The sequence below is a fragment of the Myxine glutinosa genome, chromosome 10 (assembly GCF_964187855.1).
Source record: "Myxine glutinosa chromosome 10, kmMyxGlut1.1, whole genome shotgun sequence".
NCBI lineage: Eukaryota > Metazoa > Chordata > Myxini > Myxiniformes > Myxinidae > Myxine > Myxine glutinosa.
The window spans coordinates 52,808,869-52,833,589 of NC_136270.1; the positions used below are offsets into that span (position 1 = coordinate 52,808,869).

Genomic DNA, 24,721 nt, shown 5'->3' on the forward strand with positions numbered 1-24,721 from the left:
AAGGAGCTAAAGCAAAATAGTAATAATAATAACTAGAATGGCACCCGGGAGAGCGCATACCCCCGCCAGGCTGAACAGTCTACGTTTTGTATCCCACCGATAGGCCGGATCTGGATTCGGACCTGAACCAAAATCGAATCGGCTTGTTCTTGTCAACAAACCAACTCATTCACCAAGTTTAGTCGTAACTCGCCCACAACTTTTTGAGATATCATGTTATTTATCGCTTTTCGCCCGATCTCTCAATGGTGAAGAATCACTTAAAAATTAAATAATTCGCGCATCCGAATCCATATTCAAATCTTCACCAAAATCGAAACGATTAGTCCTTGTCACACACCCAACCTGTCCACCAAGTTTCGTCCGAATCCGTCCCTAAATTTTTGCGATATCCTGTTCACAGACAAAGACAACGAAACAGACAGACAGACACAGACAGGGGTGAAAACATAACCTCCATCCACCTTTGGTGGCAGAGGTAATCTATATTATAAAAGGAGCCGTGTCTGTCTGTTTGTCGGTATGTCTGTCGTGTTATAACTTGAGAACTTAACGGATAAACGGATATCGATAAATCCAACTACGGTGGATTCGGGTAACTCTCAGGAGTGTTTGTGATCCAAAAAAAATTTTTTTTTTTTTTTTTTTGTTATGGGTACATGGACAGGGACACGCGTGTCAAAACTGCAAATGTCAACACGTGACATTGGTTATCCCTGCACAGAGAGCATGACCTCCCAGGATTCCGTATGTTAACTTGAGATCGGATTTCAATGAAACCACTCTCAGGAAGTAAACGTAATCACTTATCCCTCTCCCTACAAAGATGTTTTATCCACCACATTGATTCCGAATCTCCACGAATCCAAATCATACAACTGACACTCATTTACTTTAAAACAAACAACAAAAACTCTTCTTCCTCCATCATCTTCTTCTTCACATACAACAATGCTGATCCTCTTTCAATCCCGTTTCTCATATCGATTAGATTCAGCAAACGCTTGCGATATTCAATAGTTTTTCTTTCAACATTTCCATTTTAATGTCAGTATCACCCTATCAAACACCATTTCCGAATATACACCGCCCATTAAAGCATCACCCGGCAGTTCGGTCCGCAGTCTCGACTCGCAACACTAAAAAAATTGGTGTTAATGTCAGCGAAGCAACGGGTCTTATATGCCAGTAATAATAAAATAAGAACTTCCTGAGGATCTACAGTAAATGGTGTACTTGCCGAGGATATAGAGTTATGGTGTACGTGCTGAGGACATAGAGTAATGGTGTACGTGCTGAGGATATAGAGTTATGGTGTACGTGCTGAGGATATAGAGTTATGGTGTACTTGCCGAGGATATAGAGTTATGGTGTACGTGCTGAGGATATAGAGTAATGGTGTACGTGCTGAGGATATAGAGTTATGGTGTACGTGCTGAGGATATAGAGTTATGGTGTACGTGCTGAGGATATAGAGTTATGGTGTACGTGCTGAGGATATAGAGTAATGGTGTACGTGCTGAGGATATAGAGTTATGGTGTACGTGCTGAGGATATAGAGTAATGGTGTACTTGCTGAGGATATAGAGTAATGGTGTACGTGCTGAGGATATAGAGTTATGGTGTACGTGCTGAGGATATAGAGTAATGGTGTACTTGCTGAGGATATAGAGTAATGGTGTACGTGCTGAGGATATAGAGTTATGGTGTACTTGCTGAGGATATAGAGTTATGGTGTACTTGCTGAGGATATAGAGTAATGGTGTACGTGCTGAGGATATAGAGTAATGGTGTACGTGCTGAGGATATAGAGTAATGGTGTACTTCCTGAGGATATAGAGTTATGGTGTACTTGCTGAGGATATAGAGTAATGGTGTACTTGCTGAGGATATAGAGTAATGGTGTACTTCCTGAGGATATAGAGTAATGGTGTACTTGCTGAGGATATAGAGTAATGGTGTACTTCCTGAGGATATAGAGTAATGGTGTACTTGCTGAGGATATAGAGTAATGGTGTACGTGCTGAGGATATAGAGTTATGGTGTACTTGCTGAGGATATAGAGTAATGGTGTACTTGCTGAGGATATAGAGTAATGGTGTACTTGCTGAGGATATAGAGTAATGGTGTACTTGCTGAGGATATAGAGTAATGGTGTACTTGCTGAGGATATAGAGTAATGGTGTACTTCCTGAGGATATAGAGTAATGGTGTACTTGCTGAGGATATAGAGTAATGGTGTACTTGCTGAGGATATAGAGTAATGGTGTACTTGCTGAGGATATAGAGTAATGGTGTACTTCCTGAGGATATAGAGTAATGGTGTACTTGCTGAGGATATAGAGTAATGGTGTACTTCCTGAGGATATAGAGTAATGGTGTACTTGCTGAGGATATAGAGTAATGGTGTACGTGCTGAGGATATAGAGTTATGGTGTACTTGCTGAGGATATAGAGTAATGGTGTACTTGCTGAGGATATAGAGTAATGGTGTACTTGCTGAGGATATAGAGTAATGGTGTACTTGCTGAGGATATAGAGTAATGGTGTACTTGCTGAGGATATAGAGTAATGGTGTACTTCCTGAGGATATAGAGTAATGGTGTACTTGCTGAGGATATAGAGTAATGGTGTACTTGCTGAGGATATAGAGTAATGGTGTACTTCCTGAGGATATAGAGTAATGGTGTACGTGCTGAGGATATAGAGTTATGGTGTACTTGCTGAGGATATAGAGTAATGGTGTACTTGCTGAGGATATAGAGTAATGGTGTACTTCCTGAGGATATAGAGTAATGGTGTACTTGCTGAGGATATAGAGTAATGGTGTACGTGCTGAGGATATAGAGTTATGGTGTACTTGCTGAGGATATAGAGTAATGGTGTACTTGCTGAGGATATAGAGTAATGGTGTACTTGCTGAGGATATAGAGTAATGGTGTACTTGCTGAGGATATAGAGTAATGGTGTACTTGCTGAGGATATAGAGTAATGGTGTACTTGCTGAGGATATAGAGTAATGGTGTACTTGCTGAGGATATAGAGTAATGGTGTACTTCCTGAGGATATAGAGTAATGGTGTACGTGCTGAGGATATAGAGTTATGGTGTACTTGCTGAGGATATAGAGTAATGGTGTACTTGCTGAGGATATAGAGTAATGGTGTACTTCCTGAGGATATAGAGTAATGGTGTACTTGCTGAGGATATAGAGTAATGGTGTACGTGCTGAGGATATAGAGTTATGGTGTACTTGCTGAGGATATAGAGTAATGGTGTACGTGCTGAGGATATAGAGTAATGGTGTACGTGCTGAGGATATAGAGTAATGGTGTACTTCCTGAGGATATAGAGTTATGGTGTACTTGCTGAGGATATAGAGTTATGGTGTACTTCCTGAGGATATAGAGTTATGGTGTACTTCCTGAGGATATAGAGTAATGGTGTACTTCCTGAGGATATAGAGTTATGGTGTACTTGCTGAGGATATAGAGTTATGGTGTACTTGCTGAGGATATAGAGTTATGGTGTACTTCCTGAGGATATAGAGTTATGGTGTACGTGCTGAGGATATAGAGTAATGGTGTACTTGCTGAGGATATAGAGTAATGGTGTACTTGCTGAGGATATAGAGTAATGGTGTACTTGCTGAGGATATAGAGTAATGGTGTACTTGCTGAGGATATAGAGTAATGGTGTACTTGCTGAGGATATAGAGTAATGGTGTACTTGCTGAGGATATAGAGTTATGGTGTACTTCCTGAGGATATAGAGTTATGGTGTACTTGCTGAGGATATAGAGTTATGGTGTACTTGCTGAGGATATAGAGTTATGGTGTACTGCTGAGGATATAGAGTTATGGTGTACTTGCTGAGGATATAGAGTTATGGTGTACTTGCTGAGGATATAGAGTTATGGTGTACGTGCTGAGGATATACAGTAATGGTGTACGTGCTGAGGATATAGAGTAATGGTGTACTTGCTGAGGATATAGAGTTATGGTGTACTTCCTGAGGATATAGAGTTATGATGTACGTGCTGAGGATATAGAGTAATGGTGTACTTGCTGAGGATATAGAGTTATGGTGTACTTCCTGAGGATATAGAGTTATGGTGTACGTGCTGAGGATATAGAGTAATGGTGTACGTGCTGAGGATATAGAGTTATGGTGTACTTGCCGAGGATATAGAGTAATGGTGTACGTGCTGAGGATATAGAGTAATGGTGTACGTGCTGAGGATATAGAGTTATGGTGTACTTGCTGAGGATATAGAGTAATGGTGTACGTGCTGAGGATATAGAGTTATGGTGTACGTGCTGAGGATATACAGTAATGGTGTACGTGCTGAGGATATAGAGTTATGGTGTACTTGCTGAGGATATAGAGTAATGGTGTACGTGCTGAGGATATAGAGTAATGGTGTACGTGCTGAGGATATAGAGTTATGGTGTACGTGCTGAGGATATAGAGTAATGGTGTACTTGCTGAGGATATGGAGTTATGGTGTACGTGCTGAGGATATAGAGTTATGGTGTACTTGCCGAGGATATAGAGTTATGGTGTACTTGCCGAGGATATAGAGTTATGGTGTACTTGCCGAGGATATAGAGTAATGGTGTACTTGCTGAGGATATAGAGTTATGGTGTACGTGCTGAGGATATAGAGTTATGGTGTACGTGCTGAGGATATAGAGTAATGGTGTACTTGCTGAGGATATAGAGTAATGGTGTACGTGCTGAGGATATAGAGTAATGGTGTACTTGCTGAGGATATAGAGTTATGGTGTACTTGCCGAGGATATAGAGTTATGGTGTACGTGCGGAGGATATAGAGTAATGGTGTACGTGCTGAGGATATAGAGTTATGGTGTACGTGCTGAGGATATAGAGTAATGGTGTACGTGCTGAGGATATAGAGTAATGGTGTACTTGCTGAGGATATAGAGTAATGGTGTACGTGCTGAGGATATAGAGTAATGGTGTACTTGCTGAGGCTATAGAGTTATGGTGTACGTGCTGAGGATATAGAGTTATGGTGTACTTGCCGAAGATATAGAGTTATGGTGTACTTGCCGAGGATATAGAGTTATGGTGTACTTGCCGAGGATATAGAGTAATGGTGTATGTGCTGAGGATATAGAGTAATGGTGTACTTGCTGAGGATATAGAGTTATGGTGTACGTGCTGAGGATATAGAGTTATGGTGTACGTGCTGAGGATATAGAGTAATGGTGTACTTGCTGAGGATATAGAGTAATGGTGTACGTGCTGAGGATATAGAGTAATGGTGTACTTGCTGAGGATATAGAGTTATGGTGTACTTCCTGAGGATATAGAGTTATGGTGTACTTCCTGAGGATATAGAGTAATGGTGTACTTGCCGAGGATATAGAGTAATGGTGTACTTGCCGAGGATATAGAGTTATGGTGTACTTGCCGAGGATATAGAGTTATGGTGTACGTGCTGAGGATATAGAGTAATGGAGTACTTGCTGAGGATATAGAGTAATGGTGTACTTGCTGAGGATATAGAGTAATGGTGTACTTGCTGAGGATATAGAGTTATGGTGTACTTGCTGAGGATATAGAGTAATGGTGTACTTGCTGAGGATATAGAGTAATGGTGTACTTGCTGAGGATATAGAGTTATGGTGTACTTCCTGAGGATATAGAGTTATGTTGTACTTGCTGAGGATATAGAGTTATGGTGTACTTCCTGAGGATATAGAGTTATGGTGTACTTGCTGAGGATATAGAGTTATGGTGTACTTCCTGAGGATATAGAGTTATGGTGTACTTCCTGAGGATATAGAGTAATGGTGTACTTCCTGAGGATATAGAGTTATGGTGTACTTGCTGAGGATATAGAGTTATGGTGTACTTGCTGAGGATATAGAGTTATGGTGTACTTCCTGAGGATATAGAGTTATGGTGTACGTGCTGAGGATATAGAGTAATGGTGTACTTGCTGAGGATATAGAGTAATGGTGTACTTGCTGAGGATATAGAGTAATGGTGTACTTGCTGAGGATATAGAGTAATGGTGTACTTGCTGAGGATATAGAGTAATGGTGTACTTGCTGAGGATATAGAGTAATGGTGTACTTGCTGAGGATATAGAGTTATGGTGTACTTCCTGAGGATATAGAGTTATGGTGTACTTGCTGAGGATATAGAGTTATGGTGTACGTGCCGAGGATATAGAGTTATGGTGTACGTGCCGAGGATATAGAGTTATGGTGTACTTGCCGAGGATATAGAGTTATGGTGTACTTGCCGAGGATATAGAGTTATGGTGTACTTGCCGAGGATATAGAGTAATGGTGTATGTGCTGAGGATATAGAGTAATGGTGTACTTGCTGAGGATATAGAGTTATGGTGTACGTGCTGAGGATATAGAGTTATGGTGTACGTGCTGAGGATATAGAGTAATGGTGTACTTGCTGAGGATATAGAGTAATGGTGTACTTGCTGAGGATATAGAGTTATGGTGTACTTCCTGAGGATATAGAGTTATGGTGTACTTCCTGAGGATATAGAGTAATGGTGTACTTGCCGAGGATATAGAGTAATGGTGTACTTGCCGAGGATATAGAGTTATGGTGTACTTGCCGAGGATATAGAGTTATGGTGTACGTGCTGAGGATATAGAGTAATGGAGTACTTGCTGAGGATATAGAGTAATGGTGTACTTGCTGAGGATATAGAGTAATGGTGTACTTGCTGAGGATATAGAGTTATGGTGTACTTGCTGAGGATATAGAGTAATGGTGTACTTGCTGAGGATATAGAGTAATGGTGTACTTGCTGAGGATATAGAGTTATGGTGTACTTCCTGAGGATATAGAGTTATGGTGTACTTGCTGAGGATATAGAGTTATGGTGTACTTCCTGAGGATATAGAGTTATGGTGTACTTCCTGAGGATATAGAGTTATGGTGTACTTCCTGAGGATATAGAGTTATGGTGTACTTCCTGAGGATATAGAGTAATGGTGTACTTCCTGAGGATATAGAGTTATGGTGTACTTGCTGAGGATATAGAGTTATGGTGTACTTGCTGAGGATATAGAGTTATGGTGTACTTCCTGAGGATATAGAGTTATGGTGTACGTGCTGAGGATATAGAGTAATGGTGTACTTGCTGAGGATATAGAGTAATGGTGTACTTGCTGAGGATATAGAGTAATGGTGTACTTGCTGAGGATATAGAGTAATGGTGTACTTGCTGAGGATATAGAGTAATGGTGTACTTGCTGAGGATATAGAGTAATGGTGTACTTACTGAGGATATAGAGTTATGGTGTACTTCCTGAGGATATAGAGTTATGGTGTACTTGCTGAGGATATAGAGTTATGGTGTACTTGCTGAGGATATAGAGTTATGGTGTACTGCTGAGGATATAGAGTTATGGTGTACTTGCTGAGGATATAGAGTTATGGTGTACTTGCTGAGGATATAGAGTTATGGTGTACGTGCTGAGGATATACAGTAATGGTGTACGTGCTGAGGATATAGAGTAATGGTGTACTTGCTGAGGATATAGAGTTATGGTGTACTTCCTGAGGATATAGAGTTATGATGTACGTGCTGAGGATATAGAGTAATGGTGTACTTGCTGAGGATATAGAGTTATGGTGTACTTCCTGAGGATATAGAGTTATGGTGTACTTGCTGAGGATATAGAGTTATGGTGTACTTGCTGAGGATATAGAGTAATGGTGTACGTGCTGAGGATATAGAGTTATGGTGTACGTGCTGAGGATATACAGTAATGGTGTACGTGCTGAGGATATAGAGTAATGGTGTACGTGCTGAGGATATAGAGTTATGGTGTACTTCCTGAGGATATAGAGTTATGGTGTACGTGCTGAGGATATAGAGTAATGGTGTACTTGCTGAGGATATAGAGTTATGGTGTACTTCCTGAGGATATAGAGTTATGGTGTACGTGCTGAAGATATAGAGTTATGGTGTACTTGCTGAGGATATAGAGTTATGATGTACTTGCTGAGGATAAAGAGTAATGGTGTACGTGCTGAGGATATAGAGTAATGGTGTACTTGCTGAGGATATACAGTAATGGTGTACTTGCTGAGGATATAGAGTAATGGTGTACTTGCTGAGGATATAGAGTAATGGTGTACGTGCTGAGGATATAGAGTTATGGTGTACTTGCTGAGGATATAGAGTTATGGTGTACGTGCTGAGGATATAGAGTTATGGTGTACGTGCTGAGGATATAGAGTTATGGTGTACGTGCTGAGGATATAGAGTAATGGTGTACTTGCTGAGGATATAGAGTTATGGTGTACGTGCTGAGGATATAGAGTTGTGGTGTACGTGCTGAGGATATAGAGTTATGGTGTACGTGCTGAGGATATAGAGTTGTGGTGTACGTGCTGAGGATATAGAGTTATGGTGTACGTGCTGAGGATATAGAGTTGTGGTGTACGTGCTGAGGATATAGAGTAATGGTGTACTTGCTGAGGATATAGAGTTATGGTGTACTTCCTGAGGATATAGAGTTATGGTGTACTTGCTGAGGATATAGAGTTATGGTGTACTTGCTGAGGATATAGAGTAATGGTGTACGTGCTGAGGATATAGAGTTATGGTGTACGTGCTGAGGATATACAGTAATGGTGTACGTGCTGAGGATATAGAGTAATGGTGTACGTGCTGAGGATATAGAGTTATGGTGTACTTCCTGAGGATATAGAGTTATGGTGTACGTGCTGAGGATATAGAGTAATGGTGTACTTGCTGAGGATATAGAGTTATGGTGTACTTCCTGAGGATATAGAGTTATGGTGTACGTGCTGAAGATATAGAGTTATGGTGTACTTGCTGAGGATATAGAGTTATGGTGTACGTGCTGAGGATATAGAGTTATGATGTACTTGCTGAGGATAAAGAGTAATGGTGTACGTGCTGAGGATATAGAGTAATGGTGTACTTGCTGAGGATATACAGTAATGGTGTACTTGCTGAGGATATAGAGTAATGGTGTACTTGCTGAGGATATAGAGTAATGGTGTACGTGCTGAGGATATAGGGTTATGGTGTACTTGCTGAGGATATAGAGTTATGGTGTACGTGCTGAGGATATAGAGTTATGGTGTACGTGCTGAGGATATAGAGTTATGGTGTACGTGCTGAGGATATAGAGTAATGGTGTACTTGCTGAGGATATAGAGTTATGGTGTACGTGCTGAGGATATAGAGTTGTGGTGTACGTGCTGAGGATATAGAGTTATGGTGTACGTGCTGAGGATATATAGTTATGGTGTACGTGCTGAGGATATAGAGTAATGGTGTACTTGCTGAGGATATAGAGTTATGGTGTACGTGCTGAGGATATAGAGTTATGGTGTACATGCTGAGGATATAGAGTAATGGTGTACTTGCTGAGGATATAGAGTTATGGTGTACGTGCTGAGGATATAGAGTAATGGTGTACTTGCTGAGGATATAGAGTTATGGTGTACTTGCTGAGGATATATAGTTATGGTGTACGTGCTGAGGATATAGAGTAATGGTGTACTTGCTGAGGATATAGAGTTATGGTGTACGTGCTGAGGATATAGAGTTATGGTGTACGTGCTGAGGATATAGAGTTATGGTGTACGTGCTGAGGATATAGAGTAATGGTGTACTTGCTGAGGATATAGAGTTATGGTGTACGTGCTGAGGATATAGAGTAATGGTGTACTTGCTGAGGATATAGAGTTATGGTGTACGTGCTGAGGATATACAGTAATGGTGTACTTGCTGAGGATATACAGTTATGGTGTATGTGCTGAGGATATAGAGCAATGGTGTACTTGCTGAGGATATAGAGTTATGGTGTACCTCCTGAGGATATAGAGTTATGGTGTACGTGCTGAGGATATAGAGTTATGGTGTACGTGCTGAGGATATAGAGTTATGGTGTACGTGCCGAGGATATAGAGTTATGGTGTACTTGCTGAGGATATAGAGTTATGGTGTACGTGCTGAGGATATAGAGTAATGGTGTACTTGCTGAGGATATAGAGTTATGGTGTACGTGCTGAGGATATAGAGTAATGGTGTACTTGCTGAGGATATAGAGTTATGGTGTACGTGCTGAGGATATACAGTAATGGTGTACTTGCTGAGGATATACAGTTATGGTGTACGTGCTGAGGATATAGAGTAATGGTGTACTTGCTGAGGATATAGAGTTATGGTGTACGTGCTGAGGATATAGAGTTATGGTGTACGTGCTGAGGATATAGAGTTATGGTGTACTTGCTGAGGATATAGAGTTATGGTGTACTTGCTGAGGATATACAGTTATGGTGTACGTGCTGAGGATATAGAGTAATGGTGTACTTGCTGAGGATATAGAGTTATGGTGTACGTGCCGAGGATATAGAGTTATGGTGTACGTGCTGAGGATATAGAGTTATGGTGTACTTGCTGAGGATATAGAGTTATGGTGTACTTGCTGGGGATATAGAGTTATGGTGTACGTGCTGAGTATATAGAGTTATGGTGTACGTGCCGAGGATATAGAGTTATGGTGTACGTGCTGAGGATATACAGTAATGGTGTACTTTGTTTTTTTGTTTTTTTTGTATACAAGATCGAGGCTCGTGAAAGAGCGAACATTAATCACACAGAAAGACAGACACATAAAACAAATAACATCGGGAGCGGTAGACAAGATGGGGAGAGAGGGGGAAGGACACAAACACAACATTTGAGAGCAGGGACCGAGAGACATGGAGACATCGAGAGATCTGTGGGAGGGAGAGGGCTTTGGGGGGGAGGCATGTGAAGGGGGGGAGGCATGTGAAGGGGGGGGAGGCATGTGAAGGGGGGGGGTGGGAGAGGTATAAACATATGGACACTGCCAGGATTTCCAGGAAATAAGTTGGAATTTCAAACAAGGTGGATCTGGGGTGAATTAGTGGGGGTAGAAAAGATCAAGGTTATGGATGGGGGAAGATAAGAGATGGTGGTGAACAGCTGTTTTAAAGACCTGGAGGGAGGAGAGGGATTGAAGGGAGTGTGGGAGTTTGTTCCACAGGCGGGAGAAAAGAGGAATGAAAGAGTGAAGGTGAGCAGAGAGCCGAGATTTCGGCAGTTTAACCATCAGAGGGTTGCTGGCAGATCTTGTGCGACCTGTAGGAATATTTGGGGGACAGAGCACAGAGAGAGCTGGGGGAGCAAGGCCGGAGAGGAGTCGGTAGAAGACAGAAAGACCACCTACCTGCCTGCGGTGAGTGAGTGAAAGGCCCTCAGAGATAGCTTCATCGCGGGAGATTCCAATGATTTTGAAAGCTTTGGATTCAACAGCGTGAAGCCGAGCCAGGTGTGAGGCAGGAGCACCAGCCCATAGGGGAGAACAGTATTCCATTGAGCTGCGGATGAAAGCCTTGTATGTGGTGAGGAGCTCAGGTGTGCCGAGGAAGGACTTCGCACGACGGAGGATGCCCAGTCGGCGACTGGCTTTGGAGGCCAGCTTGGAAATGTGGTTTTCCCAAGAAAGATCATGGCAGATAGTGAGACCCAAAAGCTTGAGTGACAGAACTTATTGGAGAGGATTGTTGAGAAAGTAGATGGGAGGGTTGTCCAGTCGATCTTTTCGGAGAGACATAGTAAGAGAGTGAGATTTGGCAGGATTGAAAGACATGTTCCACTTGTTTGACCAGTCTGTGATTTTGTCCAGGTCTTCAGAGAGTGAGGAGGCTGCAGACTGCCGATCTGAGGGAAGAGGAATGGAGCGGCAGAGAGTGGAGTCATCAGCAAAGAGATAGAGAGGATTTTCCAGAGAGTCAGAGAGATCATTGATAAAGACCAGAAAAAGCACAGGGCCCAGCACACTTCCTTGGGGAACTCCAGCCTGAACAGGAAGGGGAGATGAGAGAAATCCATTCAGGGCCACACGTTGACTACGACCAGAGAGGAAGTCCGCAAGCCATGCATGGAGATTTCCATGGATACCATAGGAGGAGAGTTTGGTGAGCAGAGCTGGGTGCCAGACCGTATCAAAGGCCCTTGATATGTCAAGGGAGACAGCTCTGATTTCCTGTTTGGCATTGAGGACCTCCATCCATTGTTGAGACAGCAGAAGCAGCATGTCCAGAGTAGAGTGACCTGGTCTGAAACCAAATTGATGATCAGAGATCAAGCCATTGGAGAAGAGGAAAGATTTCATATCCGAAGCAATGATGGATTCCATGACTTTGCTGATAATTGGGAGCAGGCTGATTGGTCTGTAGTTGCAAGGATCTGTTTTTGCACCTTTTTTGTGTAAAGCGGTAATGTTAGCTGATTTCCAGGATGCTGGCAGATGACCTTGAGCAAAAGATAGGGTGAAAAGAACAGAGAGAGGGTGAGATAGAGCGGCAGAGCAGGATTTTAGGACCCGTGGGCTGATGCCGTCTGGTCCAGTTGCAGAATCAGAGTCGAGGTTTGACAAAAACTCCTCCACCTTGTCAGGAGAGAAGGACACAGAGTCCAGGAGCAGTTGGGTTCGACTGGGAAAGGTGGGAACAGAGAGAGATGGGTTTGGGACTAAGGATTTCGAGGCGAACACAGAGTTGAGGCATTCGGCTTTGTCACGTGCGATGTCAACTGTGTGTCCATTTGAGGTAAGGGAGGGGATGGAGGGGGAACAAACACCAGAAACGGATTTGACCAGACGCCACCAGGATTTGGAGGAAGGAGACAGGTTTGAGAGTTCATTCTTGAGTGAGGAGAGATAGTGCTTCCTGGCACTCCTGAGGGTAGACACACACTTGTTCCGAGCTTGGTGGAAGGAACTGAGATTTCCTTCAGTTGGATTAGCCTTCCAAGAGGCAAAGGCAAGTTGTTTCAGGGCAACTGCCTCACCACAAGATTCAGTGTACCATGGACGGGAGGAAGGGTAAGACAATTGAAGGCGAGATGGGATAAATCTGTGCATGAGAGAGATCAGTTTGCTTTGGAAGAATTCCCAGGAAGAATTGATGTCAGAGGCAGTGGAGATGGGAGACCAATCCAGAAGATTGATGGCTGCTTGAAGACCGTCCCAGTCGGCCTGAGTGAAATGCCAGACTCGTCGACGCTGAGGAGGCTCTCTGAGAATGGCCAGAGAGATGTCCACTTTGACAAGCACATGATCAGAAGAACCGATTGGAGCAGAAGAAGAGCAGCAGACATTAGCAGGGAAGTTTGTCATAACCAAGTCTAGAAGAGAAGATACTCCATTGGCTGAGATCCGGGTCGGGAAATTGACAGATTGTGTCAATCCCAGTGAGTCACAGAAGTCCTTTGCTGAGGTGCCATGACTAGTGAGAGAGGAACCCACACCCAACCAGGTGGCATGATGACAGTTGAAGTCACCACATATGAGGAAGAGAGAGTTGGGATGAGTGGATAGAAGTTGGTCCATGTTGTCAGACATTGAAATGTAGATGGAGTCATCACTGTTTGGGGGACGGTACAGAACACATATGAACAAAAGGTGGGAGCGGAGAGGAAGCCGTAACCAGAGGTACTCCTGCGGGTGAGGAGGAAAGAGAGCAGTGCAAGGAGAGTGAGGAAGAGAGTTTTTGACAAAGATAGCCACCCCACCACCAGGCCGAGGCTCAGGTCTATCATACCGGAGGAGGGAGTAACCAGGAAGAGATATTAAGGAATCAGAGACATCTTGAAGGAGGAAAGTCTCTGTTAAGCAGATCAAGTCTGGATTGTCAGAAGCAACCTGTATGGAGAGATCAGTCAGGTTTGAGCGAAGGCCCCGGATGTTTGAGGTCCATACCGTTAATGAAGAGAGAGGGGGAGCATCGGGTACAGGACAGGGGAGGGGAGGAGTAGGGTAAGATGAAGGATGAGAGGGGGAGGTAGGGAGAGCAGTTGATAGTGTTTCAGATGTTGCAGAAGAGTTCCAAGAAAGGGAAGGATGAGGAGGATGAAAGGTTTGCTGGTGAAGGGATGCGGCACAGTGAGGGGTTGTTTGAGGGGGGGCAGAGGAAAGTAGAAGGTTTGGGGGGGTGGAGGTATGAGATAGAAGGGAGACGAAGTGGGGAGGAGGCAGCTTGGAGGAGGAGGGGGGAGGAGAGAGAATTGGAGAGGAATGGTATGGGGGGAGAATTGAATGGGAGGGATTGGGGGGGAGTTTTGAAGGGGAGGAGTGAGGGGGGAGTTTAGGAGGGGAGGGGCAAGGGGGGAGTTTTGGAGGGAAGGGGAAAGGGGGGAGATCAGGAGTGGAGGGGCAAGGGGGGGGGATTAGGAGGGGAGGGGCAAAGGGGAAGTTTAGGAGGGGAAGGGCAAGGGGGGAGTTCAGGAGTGGAGGGGCAAGGGGGGAGTTTAAGAGTGGAGGGGCAAGGGGGAAGTTTCGGAGTGTAGGTGCAAGGGGGGGGATTTGGATGGGAGGGGCAAGAGGGAAGTTTAGAAAGTGGATGATTAATGAAAGACGAACATTGATAACAAATTGGGTTTGTTGTGATTTTCAAGTTAGCAATCCGGTTCAGGATGATGGAGGAGGGATGGAATGAATGTGAATTTAGACCATGTAGTGAGGGAGACGTATAAGATATTGAATTTCTTTTTTTTGAAGTGGAATGAGTTGGAGAGGAAATTGAGAAAAGCCTTTTAAATAGGAAGAAAAACAGCGTGTTGTAATATACCACTGAATAAAAAACAGAAGGGGAAAGGTTAAACATATTTAAAAATATTTAAACAGAACTATGAACAATCTTATATGCACAAAAATACCAACGGGGGGAGAGCCGAGAGGGACCACCACGAGTCACGTGAACAGGGCAAACGGTGGATGGCAAGGAGATAATGGGGGTGGGGCGAACAGCACACCTGGACAGAAAATACAGGATGAGACAACAGTACACGTGGAGAAAAGAAAATAAATGTTTTTGTTTTTTTTTGTTTTTTTTTTGGGGGTGGGGGGGGGATTTAGAACGTTAGACAGTATTATGTTCGGGGTAGAAGGGAAAAAACCAAGAGCCAAATACTTGCTGAGGATATAGAGTTATGGTGTACGTGCTGAGGATATACAGTAATGGTGTACTTGCCGAGGATATAGAGTTATGGTGTACGTGCTGAGGATATACAGTAATGGTGTACTTGCCGAGGATATAGAGTTATGGTGTACGTACTGAGGATATACAGTAATGCTGTACTTGCTGATGATATACAGTAATGGTGTACTTGCTGATGATATACAGTAATGGTGTACTTGCTGAGGATATACAGTAATGGTGTACTTGCTGATGATCTACAGTAATGGTGTACTTGCTGAGGATCCACAGTTTTATCAAAACGTGTGTAAAAATGATCTACCCTAAACCATTGGCCTAGTACTCGTAGTTTACGACAATGTGAGTAGTGTAATAATGTTGCTTCTGGGACACCTCCGTTTAACATGGGAAATCCCTATCTAATGTCATTTACCCCCTTGTCTTTTTCAAAAATCATAAACACCTCTATTTCTCCCACCCTCATCTTTATGAACCTTTTGTCTGTAGTACCTATCCTTAATGTTGTTCATTAGACCACTCAAACACTACAAATATTTGTTTTCTCTTATAGACCTATCATCCTTCTTCTACATATCATCTGGCAGATTAATCTTTGACCCACTCAAACATTGACCCATTCACTTCCATATTAATTCTTTCCCTCCCTCATTGCCCCTAAAGACCTCTATTTCTCTCACCCTGTTCTTTACGAACCTTCTAACCTTTTGACATGTTATCCTTATTCATTAGACCACTTAAACACCTGTGATCCTTCTGACCTTATGAACCTTTTAACCTTTTACTCTTAATATCATCTGGTGAATATAACCCACTCAAACAACGACCCTACAAATATTTGTTTATGTGTGGGAAATAATTTAATTCTCCTACAACTCTCCTCACCGTCTAATACATTAACAAAAAATATGTTTGAGTTTGGTTCTTTATTAAGATATTTTAACTGAGCTAAGATAAAATGGTAAACCTCCCTCAATGTTCTTATTTGAGCGCCTCCAGTGCCACACACTTTTTGGTAGGCTCTGCCCACCTTTTGTTAAGCTCCGTCCACTTTTTGGAAAAACCCCGCCCACTTTTTGGTAAGCCACGCCCACCTTTTACTAAGCCCCGCCCATTTTTTGTTAAGCCACGCCCACTTTTTGCTATGTCCCGCCCCCTTTTGCTAAGCTCCGCCCACTTTTGCTAAGTCCCACCCACTTTATAAACTCTTCAGCATTGTATCATTTCCAGGTAAAACATTACATCATTTTCAGGGAATTTCCATCACATCATTTCCAGTTAAGACACGCCCAGGGAATTTCCACAGGAAATGACACACACCCAGCCCTTCTTATAAAAGGCACCGACCACACAGGCTTTTTCAAACACGCTTTCTGCTTCACTTGAGAATGGACTCCTATGCCGAAATGGAATGGGATAACTTTGCTATTCCTTGGAGTCCTACTACCTGTGTAGAACTCAACCTTCAGATTGATGAACTGGACTCGAACCTCTTATCAATGGAGGTAAGTTTGTTTATTTATTTATTTATTTATTTAATTAATTATTTATTTAATTATTTATTTTAATATTTTTTTTTAGATGAGACTCGTGTAAGAGTTAACAAAGTTAATTTTAATATTCATAGAGCTTGATTTATACAAATAAAAAATATTGTATTAAATTAATACATTGTTATTTTCTTTCACAGGAAATTGTATCTGAGATACGAAGTGAAAATTCTGCTTTTAACACAACTTGGGATGAAGTTATTTTTTTGTTTGAAGACATTTTGAACAACCAAGACCCCCAGAACGAGTTCTACCTTGATGACCCAGCCAAAGAGTTATACCTTGGAGATCCACAAAATCCTGAAAAAGAGTTTTACCATGATGATACTTGTTGTGAGTTATCAAAACAAAACCCATCTGAACAAGTTCTACCTTGATGAGCCAGAATACAAGTCATACATTGGAGACCCACAAATTTCTGAAAATTGGGAAAGGGGAGTTCTCCCTGATGGTCCGCAGTTATACTATGTGAGACACATCATAGAAACCCTAAAAAATTGGGCAAGGAGAGTTCTCCCTGATGGTCCGCAGTTATACTATGTGAGACACATCATAGAAACCCTAAAAAATTGTGAAATGGGAATTCTCCCTGATGGTCCGCAGTTATACTATGTGAGACACATCATAGAAACCCTAAAAAATTGGGCAAGGAGAGTTCTCCCTGATGGTCCGCAGTTATACTATGTGAGACACATCATAGAAACCCTAAAAAATTGGGCAAGGAGAGTTCTCCCTGATGGTCCGCAGTTATACTATGTGAGACACATCATAGAAACCCTAAAAAATTGTGAAATGGGAATTCTCCCTGATGGTCCGCAGTTATACTATGTGAGACACATCATAGAAACCCTAAAAAATTGGGCAAGGAGAGTTCTCCCTGATGGTCCGCAGTTATACTATGTGAGACACATCATAGAAACCCTAAAAAATTGTGAAATGGGAATTCTCCCTGATGGTCCGCAGTTATACTATGTGAGACACATCATAGAAACCCTAAAAAATTGGGCAAGGAGAGTTCTCCCTGATGGTCCGCAGTTATACTATGTGAGACACATCATAGAAACCCTAAAAAATTGTGAAATGGGAATTCTCCCTGATGGTCCGCAGTTATACTATGTGAGACACATCATAGAAACCCTAAAAAATTGGGCAAGGAGAGTTCTCCCTGATGGTCCGCAGTTATACTATGTGAGACACATCATAGAAACCCTAAAAAATTGGGAAAGGGAAGTTTTCCCTGATGGTCCGCAGTTATACTATGTGAGACTTATCACGGAAACCCCAAATATTTCTGAAAATTGTGGTTCTACCTTGGGGACTTGGAAAGATGGTTATATTTTTGGAGACTCGGAATGGGGGTTTTGTTTTGATGACTCGGAATGTGATACCTATCTTGGAGGCTCAACAGGAATGTGGTTATACCTTGGGAACTTGGAAAGTTGGTTTTATTTTGGAGACTCTACCTGTGGGGTCCATCTTGGAGACTCTTTGGATTCTAAAGCAATGAACAATGTTCTTTGTTTAATGACGCTTGATTTAAGCAATATCAAGAAAGTTCGAGGAAGAAAATGCTGGAAAATTCTTTCTTCCCATTTCTACTTCTTCAAACTTGAAAGCCTTGAAAGACAGAATTGGAAGAAGAGGAAAAAAAATAAAAATGAAATACATATTTTTAAAAAAGAAGAAAAAAAAGATTATGTTAGGGTTTGGGTGGGATTTTGAATGTGAGGGTTAGGGATGGGGTTGGGTTAGGGATGGGGTTGGGTTAGGGTTGGGATTTTGAATGTGAGGGTTAGGGTTGGGGTTGGGTTAGGGATGGGGTTGGGTTCGGGTTGGGATTTTGAATGTGAGGGTTGGGGTTGGGTTAGGGATGGGATTGGGTTAGGGTTGGGATTTTGAATGTGAGGGTTAGGGATGGGTTGGGGTTGGGTTAGGGATGGGGTTGGGTTAGGGTTGGGATTTTGAATGTGAGGGTTAGGGATGGGGTTGGGTTAGGGATGGGGTTGGGTTAGGGATGGGGTTGGGTTAGGGATGGGGTTGGGTTAGGGATTGGGTTGGGTTAGGGATGGGGTTGGGTTAGGAATGGGTTGGGTTAGGGATGGGGTTGGGTTAGGGATGGGTTTGGGTTAGGGATGGGTTTGGGTTAGGGATGGGTTTGGGTTAGGGATGGGGTTGGGTTAGGGTTTGTATATTATTATGACTCACTCACACATACACAAAAGTTAAGCCCCAACTGGAAAGTTGAGGGATTCTGTGTTTGGGGTTCACAGATTTAAAAACGTATCCCCATTATACACACAAAAAAGTTAAGCCCCAACTGAAAAGTTGTGGGATTCTGTGTTTGGGGTTCACAGATTTAAAAACGTATCCCCATTATACACACACAAAAGTTAAGCCCCAACTAAAAAGTTGTGGGATTCTGTGTTTGGGGTTCACAGATTTAAAAACGTATCCCCATTATACACACACAAAAGTTAAGCCCCAACTAAAAAGTTGTGGGATTCTGTGTTTGGGGTTCACAGATTTTAAAACGTATCCCCATTATACACACACAAAAGTTAAGCCCCAACTGAAAAGTTGTGGGATTCTGTGTTTGGGGTTCACAGATTTAAAAACGTATCCCCATTATGCACACACAAAAGTTAAGCCCCAACTAAAAAGTTGTGTGATTCTGTGTTTGGGGTTCACAGATTTAAAAACGTATCCCCATTACATTTTATTTATTTATTTATTATTTTCAAGGGTATTATCTGCTTACTTGTGTTTTTTGTAATTCTTGCGAGTAAAATGAACCCAAGATTTCTTCTCCATTTAAATCATATAATTTGTAGGTCCAAGGGACTGTATCCATTACATCAATGATTTTAAATAATTCACGAGTCCATTTTTGTGTATAACCTTTCTCAAAATGACTTTTCCATTTGTATATTCTGACAATATCACCAACTTTAAACTTGGGCTTTCTCAAATTAATCTCCTTTTCATATTCTAATTTTGTAAATGTTTCTGATGGTTTTGATTTTGTTGATGAATGAACTGTATTATTGTAATTATCTACAATATCCTGAATTAAATACACCCATTTTTGAGAACCGAGTTGTGTGAATTTTTTATATAATTTCTCTTTTAAAGTACGATTAAAACGCTCAATAACAACTGCCTTTCCTTCATTAAAGGTGCTGTATAATTTAATACCCTTCCCCTTAAGAAATTTCATGAATATTTTGTTATAGAACTCTGTTCCCTCATCAGTCCATAACTTCTTTGGTTTCCTTTTATCCCGATCAAATATTAGCTTAAAGGCTAACATTAAAGTATTACCTCTCTTGTTTTTCAAAGGAACAACCCAGGCAAATCTACTCCTCAAATCAATAACGGTTAAAGCATACCTGTATCCCCTGTCATTATTCAATTCAATTAAATCAGCGGACCATATGTGGTCGGTGTATTTAGAATAAACCTTCCTTCTTTTAAACTTTGTGATTATAGGTTTGTGTAATTCTTCAGCCAAAAGCTCCTCAGTCTTGATGACATCATTAGAGCCTAATAGTTTTTTGAGGAATAACCAAGACCAAGTTTCAATTTAGCATTTATCAAATTTCTCACAATAAACCTATCAACTTTCTCTCTCAACGTTGGATTTTGTATCAAAGACAAATTATACAACATTTCGCTGTCGGCTTTATGTTTTTCAGTCAACGTAGTGGTTTTCCCATAAGCAATATCATGCTTCATACACACTTCATCAACCCTATTTGTAGGTTTAGACCAAGGTTTAGGATTGTCAGCCTCATCTAATCTTTTATCCAAGTTTGTTCCTGGACCACAGAAAGAATACCCTGGAAGGTGTAATTCCCCTGGAATTCCAGTTGTTGTAAATTTACTTCCTGACAGAAACTTTTGTATGTCTCCTCCTCTTTTAGGAGAGATGAATTGGCACTTTTTAGAGCCACATACTTGACATATTCCTTTTTGATAAACTCTATTATTTTTAGCTTTAACATAAGAGATATTTTTAGATTTAGTTTTCTTTTTACATTTGAGACAATAACTCATATTTATTTATCAGAAAAATTCCGACAGAGTATCAAAACCTTTTTGGTTTTCAACATATACATTTCAATCTTTATTTTTAAAACATAAAGAATCCTAAGGAATGCCTTCACTCTCTCCTCCATTTATTTACAAATAAAAACTAACTAAAGTCAATGACACCAACATCATCAATCACATAATCTTTTCCTTCTTCTTCTTCTTCTTCTTCACCACTTTCTCGTTTAAATCTCCTCCCTGAAATTGAAGACATTGACGTTGTTATTTTTGAAACCATTATCTTCATAAGAGTTGTTAATTCTTTAATTTCCTCTTCGGTGCGTTGAGATTGATTTATTTGCTGTAATACACTCAATCTTTTACGAATCTCACTGATTTCCATCTTTTTATATTTTTCCTCCCTCTCTCTTTGCTCCCTTTCCTCCCTCTCCTCCTTCTCCTTTTTCTCCCTCTCCTCCTTCTTCTTTTTCTCTCTTTCCTCCTTCTCCCTTTTCTCTCCTTCCTCCTTCTCCTTTTTCTCCCTCTCCTCCTTTTTCTCCCTCTCCTCCTTCTCCTCCCTCTCCCTTTCCTCCTTCTCCTTTTTCTCTCTTTCCTCCTTCTCTTCTTCAACCCCTTCCTCATCCCTTGCTACCCTTGAGTTTGAACCCCAAAGAATATTATACATATACTCATCTGGATTTTGAGATATTCTTGTATCTATAATTATTTTTCTCATAATAGGATACCAATAAGATTTGTTGACGATTTCTAAAAGAGTTTTATATTTCATAACTTTGAGAAGTTCATTTTTATTTAATATTTTAAACAAGTCTCTATTTGTGGGTTTAACAATATCAGTATAAGGCCAGTTTTTAATGACAAAATTCCCATGTATATGCTCCAAATCATAAGGTATGTAATACCGAGCACCCTTTTCTTGTAGGTATCCTTGAATACAAAAATTATAATTCTCTTGTAGTCTTCTTCCTGCCATTTATGTATCAGAAATATATGTGAGATTAATATTATGACAGGTAATACCACCCCATCTTCCCACTACCAAATCGGTTTGTATTCCTCGGCTTTCTATCCTTATCTCATTACCTTCCTTCTTTGTCATGCGAACCATCGCTATACTATCATATATTTTTCTTTTCTTAAAATCACGTATTTGTTGTTTACTAATTGTACTTCCACATAAATCCTTATCCTCACCAAGTGGATAATATTCTTCTTTACGAGACTGATTTAAATCATGTAGGTCTTCTATGTTTATTGAAAAAGACCAATTATACCCTAAATCAGGCATATCATACCCCCATTTATTAATTCGCATATTAACTAAATGTCCTTCTTTATAAAATTCAATTGTAAGCAGGTAGTTAAATTCAATGAGGAAAGGTGTATGGTAAGTATAACCAGGTGTTGTGGTTGTAAATTTTACTTGTTTCACAAAACGTGCTGTTTTCTTTAAAAATATATATTGTGATAAATCACTTAATCTAATTAAGTCATTCGCATCTGTAGGGTTTGGATAATTGATTAATTTATAAGTATTCTTCATATTAATATTTTTACTTACACTATATTTTTGTCGTTCAGCCTGTGCCTTTGTATAATAATTTGATAAATCAATATCCTGAGAGGATTTTCCAAAGATAGAACCATCTTTTCCAACATAAGTCATTTATATTAGATTAAAAATGATATCATAAAAATTTTCATTATTGTTGAGTTGAAATAATACATATAAACATAATTGACCACAACATTTAGAATTAATTTCTTGAACTTGAAATGTTTGATAAACACCATTCTGTAAGAATTGTATTACTTCAACAGGTGGTGGCATACCATAACTATCAAAATAATATTTATCCTGACTATTATGAATACAAACCCAATGAGAACCATTCTGTGTGTCTAAATTCATAATAATATTCTTTGTATTCTTATTTATATGTATTAATTCATCTCTCATACAAATAACCACATTATCAATTTTTAGTGTTTTACAATACTTAGCTAGTTCTATATTTGACGTTGTATTCTTTCCAAATTGTTTAAACCATTTATCCATTTATTTATGAGAAAGATACAATCCATTACCCCGTTTAGTTAGTTTAACACCCGCTTGAGCGATAGAGGAAAGCATATCTCCAACCAACAATCTAGCTTTATCAGGTAGACTTTCAAGTTTTTGAGCAAAATCTACAATTACACCACTTCCACTAATTTGTTTCTCCAACTCCTTGTTATGTCTTTCCAATTCTTTTTGAGCTTTTAGTTGTGCCTTCCTTTCGTTAGCAGTTTTTACCGCTGCTGAAATACCACCAGTCAATGCTCCCGCCGCACTTAAACCAGCAAATAAAGGAATTAGAAACGGGAGAAATCCTCCTCTTGACTCGTCGATTGAATATTTCTTTAACATAGGTTTCGTCATTTTAATTTTAAGTGATCCAACATCATTTAGTGTTTTTACTTGTGTGTGTGTGAGTAAAACATCAATTCTTACAGCTCCTTTTCTTTGAATTGTATTAACATTAATAATACAAGGCTTTTGATTTTGAATACAAGATGTTAATTTATTAAGATTGATTTGATTAACATATACCCCAACCATTTATTTATGAGAAAAAACCTATGTGATATTAATCATAACACCATTATCTGTATTAATCTGTAATTCTGTTTCCTCCAAAAGCAAACAATATGCATTAACCTCTTCACTCTCCCCTCTTTCAATGTATAGAGAAGTATCCACTCGATTAGACTTTATAGTTTCCTTTTGAGAACTCAGGTCAATTGCGTAGATTGTATAAAGTTTTTGAAACGCAACCATATCCAAAATAGGATCATTATTACCATTACTTTCACACACCTTTTGGTAGGACTTGTAGGCTTCCGCATAATCATTTTTTTCCCAATCAATTTCCAATCTATCTCGCGGATAAAATGTGCCATCAAGAGAAACCCGAAGTTGTTTCACCTTAGCATTATCACTCAGCGCATTATTCTTATTAGTACCGTCCTCTCCATCTGGTTTTTTAAAAATGAGCCAGAGGTATCGTGGCTTTCCTTGAAGAACACCCAAATTCCAAGTGTAGGTAGTGTGTTCCAGTTTAACGTGTTGACATCTTCTTTTACGGTATGATACATTTAGCGGTTTCTTTGAGTTAAGTCTTCTATTTAACATCTCTTCCATTTTAAGATTAGGAGTATATTCACTGATATACCAACACAAATCATTAATAACAAATTTATTGTTGTCTCCAAAAGCATTTTCATCCCCAAAAAGCAACCTATTTACATTATCATTCCTTTGTAGTTGAAATCTAATTTTAAGACCATACAAAACTTTATCATAATCGCAAAATCCAAATATACCTTTAAGAGGTACTGCTACGGTAAAACTATTCACTGCTTTTGTTTCATCATTATACATTGACTTCCTTTGACTATAACCAGGGTCTGCGTTTGTACCCGTTGACATATCAGGAATAAAACCTTCAACAGCTCCCTTACCCATTCTATCACTAAACGAATATAGTGTAAATTTCATCATTTCAGATGTAGCAGAGACATAATCAACCGCTTCAACCTCTTGTGTTCCAATATACAGGCGGACACTGTCAAACATTTTCCAGAAGAAATCATTTACGAGTGTAGCATTAGTATTATTCGCAGCCTTAGTGAATTTAAATTTACACAGCAAGAAACTATCAGCTATATTCAAGTAAGTTTGTTGATTATTTATTTCAAAACTTTTTGTTCCGTTTGAATTCCAGTCTGTTCCTGTTATAGCATTTACCTTAAAATAGTCTTCCTTTTTAGTGGAGTTTGAAATGATAATCGTATCATCCAAATCATAGATACTATCAATCGCTTCCATACTTGTATTTATATAGCATTAAAATTGTTGAAACCCTGACCCAAGTATTTTAATGATTTTTTGTCGTTCTTGTGAAGATAGTTGAGTTTTACCTTTTTTTATTTCTTTGATTGCTTGTAATTTATGAGACTCCTTTTGAGCATCTTTTATACTCTTTATAGCACCCGCAACGGAGCCCACGGCAGAAGCAGTTGAATCAATTAGGTCTTTATGTTTAAGGATGGTTGAACCAA

The 24,721-nt window shown here is 40.3% G+C and overlaps 1 protein-coding gene across 6 annotated transcripts in view; it reads right to left on the reverse strand.

Moving 5' to 3' along the window:
* The window catches only part of LOC137434540 (myosin-10), a 159,225-nt gene that overhangs the window by 119,399 nt on the left and 15,105 nt on the right, over positions 1-24,721 (reverse strand). The window lies entirely within an intron of this gene.